Raw genomic sequence first — 6,180 nt, 5'->3', positions numbered from 1 at the left:
GTACTTTACCCTTGTGCTTGTTCTTATGCATTTTATGGCAATGTGGCCAAATATGTCCTAGTTTTCTACAATAATGACTAGTTAATGAGGACTTATGGCCATGTGACTTATTGTGAGACTGTCCATGTGACTGAGAATAAGACTACTAAAAGTCTCTCCCACAGTAGTTATTACCACTTGTGGGAGCTTTCGCTCAACCGCCAAGACCCACGGACCGCTTATTGTTTCAAGCATTCCAAGCCGAGCACTAATGGCTACCTCTCACATAGCCGACGCGCCATCCATATCTACAGGTGTAGTGAGCTTACCTCCATGCCGTTCGAGTTACCTCCTCTTCCGCGCACTCCGGTAGCTCCACGATCCAAGTGTAAGCTTCAAGCAAGCTCCATCCGCAAGCTCCACACTCCAAGCTCCATCATTGCGAGCAAGAGAAGGGAAGAGAAGAGAAGAGAAGAAGAGAGAAGAAGATGGAGAGCTTCTCTGTTGAGGCAAACGCACCAACAGTCGGGACTTTGGACGGACTTCTATTCTTTCAGAAGCTGCAACTCACGTTGGCGACAATCTCTCACCTTGTCTCTCACGCTCCGCTCTAACTAACCAAGCATTCTCCTCTCCAACCCAAGGAAGCAAGAACACAAGACTAGCTCGAGTTGTAGTGAACTCACCTAACTTACCTTTCAAAGGCTCGAAGATAGTTCCACGACCACGATCAACACGATCCGATGCCGTCGATCCTTCGTATCCACCACCAAGCATATCAATGAGTCGAAGAGCTAGTAGAGACGACGAGAAAAGCAAGAAGACGACGAAGAGCTTCACCTTCCCTTAGTCCCTCACTCAACACACCTCTCACTCGCACCAACAGTCGGGACTTTGGACGGACTTCTATTCTTTCAGAAGCTGCAACTCACGTTGGCGACAATCTCTCACCTTGTCTCTCACGCTCCGCTCTAACTAACCAAGCATTCTCCTCTCCAACCCAAGGAAGCAAGAACACAAGACTAGCTCGAGTTGTAGTGAACTCACCTAACTTACCTTTCAAAGGCTCGAAGATAGTTCCACGACCACGATCAACACGATCCGATGCCGTCGCTCCTTCGCATCCACCACCAAGCACACCAACGAGTCGAAGAGCTAGTAGAGACGACGAGAAAAGCAAGAAGACGCCGAAGAGCTTTACCTTCCCTCAGTCCCTCGCTCAACACACCTCTCACTCTCTCCCTCTTAGTCACTCTCAACACAATGGAAGCAAGATGATAGAATAGAAAGATTGAATGGTTGCACTAACAGAGCTTCCGCAGCATGAATGTTCCAAAGGGGTGAATACAACTGAGACCTCCCACCCTTATATAGACATAGAATTAGGGTTAGGGTTAGGGTTTGCGCCCCTTTTGCATTTAGGGTTAGGGTTAGGGTTTGCGCCCCTTTTGCGTTTAGGGTTAGGGTTAGGGTTTGCGCCCTCTTTGGGCATCCTACCCACATAGTGGGCTTTAGGCCGGTCAATCCTTGAAACACGCTTGAACCTTAGCCTAAATAGACCAAGCCTACACTATTCTAATCACAATTACATGTGCGCAACCCATGCAACACATGCGGGTGCGACAAATACAACTACGGGTGATAAATACAATGTGCACGGGAGTGAGCCCGTGCGGCTCTCACAAAATAATACAACCATGATAGTTTGATGATGTCCATGAGTAAAAAGTAATACACAAGTGCCCAAAGTAATACAATGAAGCTCCACAAAATAGTAATCCACCAAAAAATAGTATCCAGCACTTGCACTTTTTGCAGCCTTCTCAAAATACCGTTAACATTATTTCTCCCCGAGATGAGTGCCAGTCCCATGGCACTCACGTCGTAGGTAGCATGCTGTAGCTTGCACCGAAGACGCGGAATGCTGGGAATAGTCTTGATCAAGTAGTAGTCCTAATGGAGAAGAAATGGATGTGGCTGATGAAGAACGGTGGTTGTTGAAGATGAGGATGTTGCCTGCTGCGGGTGGTACAAATGATGTTGCTCAAATTGTGGTAGATGGTGAGATTGATGGTGTTGCTGGTGACAAATCCTGTAAAAGTTGGCTATGTTGAAGATACACTTGACTGTTGATCCTTCTGATGAATAGAACTTGAATGGTCATTGGAAAATGGAATAGAGGTCGTAGAAGATGGGAGATGCAATGTTGATGTAGAAATGATGCGCATGATTCTCCACAACTCGAATACCTGCAAAGTAAAACCTCACATGCAGTCACTCCCTAGGGGAAAAGTGCTAGTCTTCTGATCGTGCACAGGACATATGATGATGTTGGTTTGGGAGATGGGTCGAACTCCAGGCAAGCCTGAAGTGTTGTCCCACACTTGAGGACCCAAAACCGTGAATAGGTTATGGTGCAAATACTATAGTGAGTGCACGTGCATACATAGTCTAATACATAGGTAGAATACTTCTCCATGGGTGCTTCTGTTGATGATGATGCTCGATGATGAGGAAGCAAGGGAGCTTGATCTGATGACGATGGAAAGAATGGTAGGTAGTGAGAAAAAAAAGGTTGTTGTTGAAGATGCAAGGGAGACACCTAAGTGGGATAGATAAAGGAATTCTTGAAGCGCATGGTTCTTCACTGGATCAACCACATGTGGTAGGTGACCTGAGGTGATGTGGTGTTACTGAGATAAATGAAGTAGAAATGAAAAGTGCACGTGACTCAGGGTGACAGGTCTAACCTAGGCGAGCCAAGACTCCCTAGGTATGTCCTGACCTTGATGTGCCCTAAGCAAATGTGTGGGGAAATGGAAAAAGGGCTAGGGGGTTAGAGACGGAGCCAGCCGACCAAAGCCACTGGATGCATCCAACTTGAGGACCCCTAGGTGCAGTGCAGTGCATGTGAGTGCATATATATATATATATTCTTTTTTTCTTTTTTGCTTTCTCTTTTTTTTTTTTTTCCATCATGTGATGCACAAGGGAGTCACTCCTCAGGAAGTGGCTGCAAGGTAAGTGAAAGACACCCTTTGCTCAAAAGATATGGCTTAAGAAAGGTTCGGAGATAAATGGGTGATTCTGGATAAAAAGGATGGGTACACCGAGCAAATCTGCTATCCACCATATCCTCAAGCAAGGCTACGCAGTAAGAGGGGAATAATACAGCTCGAAGAAGAAGTCTTGCCATGGCAATGCGGTCAATCCCTGTGTTGATGTCGAAGAATAAGGGTGGCAGGCCATCCTCATAGGGAGTCGGTGGCTGCTGTAAGAGCTTGACTATGAGGCGGAGATAATTGCAAGTGACTATGAAGGCAGGATCGGGGCAATTTGAGTAGAGTTTAAGGAAACTGTCAAAAGAGGGTAGCAGATCATGCAACTAGAAGTGATAGATATCACTCTCATGCGGAGCATTGATATTGGGAATTTTGGGAAAGTTATGCCTGCCATGCTTCTCAGCATCATAGTTTCTGCCATACCTTCTCGGATAGGGGCAATGGAGTACATCTGTCTTCCGATTTGAGTAGCAAAAGGCGGAATGGGCCATTTCATCCGCTTCAAGGATAGGATATCGCCATTCTGGTTGAAGCTTCTACACCTCTCATGGCTTCTCGGTGAGATACTCCCTCTTGTTCTTCTCCTTGGGAATCTTACAAGCTCCTTTCAAAGCCGACCTATCCTGTTCTTCAACCACTTCTTAGCAATCTTCCCTCCCACTTTAATAAGCTTTTGCACTGTACTGATTGGTAAGGGTGTTCTGAATTTGGCATCTCCATAGACATTGAAATAAAAAATGATGGTCTCCTCCCTCATCTGCTTCTCATGATAGGTCTTAATGGGCTCATCTAGATCCTCTCTCTGTGCCTCGATGCCTTGCATGTCAATGGAATACTCTGGCACATCCTGAGGGGTAGCCCTAAGAACTTGAACCATCCTATCAAAGCGCTCTTGGACCTCAAGTTCCTTGTCCGACACTGTTGGGGGTATACATGTATTTCCTCAGTAGCTCCATCTTCCTGCTCAGCAAAATCTTGAGGATCCATATAATCCTCAGAAGGAACCATATCTTCAAAAGGCTCTACTGCAATATGGTCTTCAACTAGTGTCTCATATTGTAAGTCACATGGCTCAGTAGATGTTGGCTGCATCATTTCTATATTCCTCAATTCTTGATCATTATAGCCCATGTCATGCAAATGATCAAGCATCTGGCTGCTAGCTGGGTCTGAGGTCAACAACATGAGCTCCTTACCCTAGTCAAAAGCGGCTAAGGCACCGGTAGCAATTCCCAACTGAGCTTTGAGTTCCTCCACATCATCGGTGCTTTTGGATGATAAAGTGCAAATGGCCTGATGATAAAGCCAGTATGCTCAATCTCATAAATGAATCCTGCTTTCTGCAATTTGTCCAATTCCTCCTTCACATGCTGAGCATAGTGAGGATTCATGGGGTAGGGCCTTTGTTTGACAGGTTTAGCGTTGGGCCGCATGGGAATAGTGTGAGTAAGTACCTGAGGTGGCACTCCTTTGAGATCTGTGTAGTTCTAGGCAAACACGTCTCGAAACTCCTTGAGCAACTAGATGAGCGCCTCCTCATCTTCCTTGTGTAAATCCTCAGCGATAAAGGCGGGTTTAGGTGATTCCCCTTCCTCAGCAAGGTCAACTTCCTTTACTTTTGCAGGGCCTTCAATAGACTCACTAGTTGCGCCCTGGCATTTGGCACCAAGCATAATGACAATCCGATCCCCTTTCTTGAATCGAGTAAAGCGTTTAGGGAGATCTTGGGGCTTACATTGAGAGCCTGTGTCAGAGTCAGGGTTCTTCGGAGCTTTCTTAAGATGCATCCTTCTCAAGTGAACCGGAAAGTTCATCTTAGAGCGTGGAGCTGGGGTGGCCTGAGGGATTTCAGGATCAGAGTCGGTACTAGCATCGGACTCAGAATCAGACTCCTCTGACGTCGGTGGAGCATCAAAAGGGAGGTTGTCTGAGGGCTCGGTAGTAAACAAATCAGGGTTGGAAGTGGGGTCAAAAGTATAGGATTCCAGCTGTGCATAGTCCATGGCTTGCAAGTATTCCAACCATTCTAAATCGGATTTAACACGGACCAGGCTAGCATCAATGTGAAAAGTGGGGCTTTTGGAGGGTTTTGGGTCAACTGTGATTTGCTCAATGGTTCTTCCATCAGAGTCATAGTCTACATCAGAACCGGTATCACTTGCATACTCAGTCGGGTCATCTTCAAAGTCACCATCCTCTTCTGTGTCTGAGTCATCCGGAGGCATCATGGAGACAAAAAGGTTATTATGATAATCGAACAAAACTTGATGAAGTTCAGTCCAATGCCATACGGGACACGTTAAAAGCTCTTCAAAGATCAGTAGGTTAGCCTCAGCCACATTCTTGAAGGCTGGTCTCCATGAGAAGAGGAGTTTACGGAGCTCAAGGTGATCAGTAGGTACACGGAAACCTTTTGGCTTAGATGTGCATGATGGTCCAGCATGCATCATCAACAACGGCATAGAAGGAGGTTCATCAGGAATATCGAGCTTGTTTACAGGGGCTTCCTTAAGTCTATGTCGACTCAAACGTTCGTTAGCTTCTTTGTACTCTCCTTCTTCCGTGAAGGGCAACTCCAAGGTAGCAAGAATATGAAGCCAGTCCTGCTCATCCTCCGGACATGGAATATATTTGTTTAAGGGCTTTTGGGTTGGGGGACAGATGGTGTCACCACGCAACAGGCTGGATATAGCATCTAGGTCGACTGAGGTAATCTTCCAGCTATCCATTTCAATGCGTACAGCCTCAGTACGATTTCCTAAAAAGACTAGACCATTGCCCCAATCTTCAATGAGTCGTGCATTATGCATCCAGGGTCGGCCAAGCAATAGGTCATAGTCAACGCCTTTCATGACTACAAATGTGACACAGAACTTAACACCAGCGATCTTCACCAGCCAGTCCTTCAACACGCCCAAGGGTCGGACCTTAGAACCATCGGCGACGGTGAGATTAAAGTGGGTAGGCTCAATTGGAGGGTTGCCCCACGTCTTAAGTACTGCTTGATTCACGATGCTGACACCAGCTCTAGTATCGATAATGCCTCTTCTCGTGGAATCACCAAGTGCTTCCATAGGGAGTACTGCATGTTGTTCAGCACCCTCCCAGAACGTAGCAACTCCAAGAGCTTCGAGGACGG

Source organism: Lygodium microphyllum, chromosome 22 (genome assembly GCF_053477565.2).
Source record: "Lygodium microphyllum isolate KBCC chromosome 22, Lygodium_microphyllum_v1.1.10, whole genome shotgun sequence".
NCBI classification, from domain to species: domain Eukaryota; kingdom Viridiplantae; phylum Streptophyta; class Polypodiopsida; order Schizaeales; family Lygodiaceae; genus Lygodium; species Lygodium microphyllum.
The sequence above is the reverse complement of the archived record's forward strand: the minus strand, read 5'-3'. Positions refer to the sequence as shown.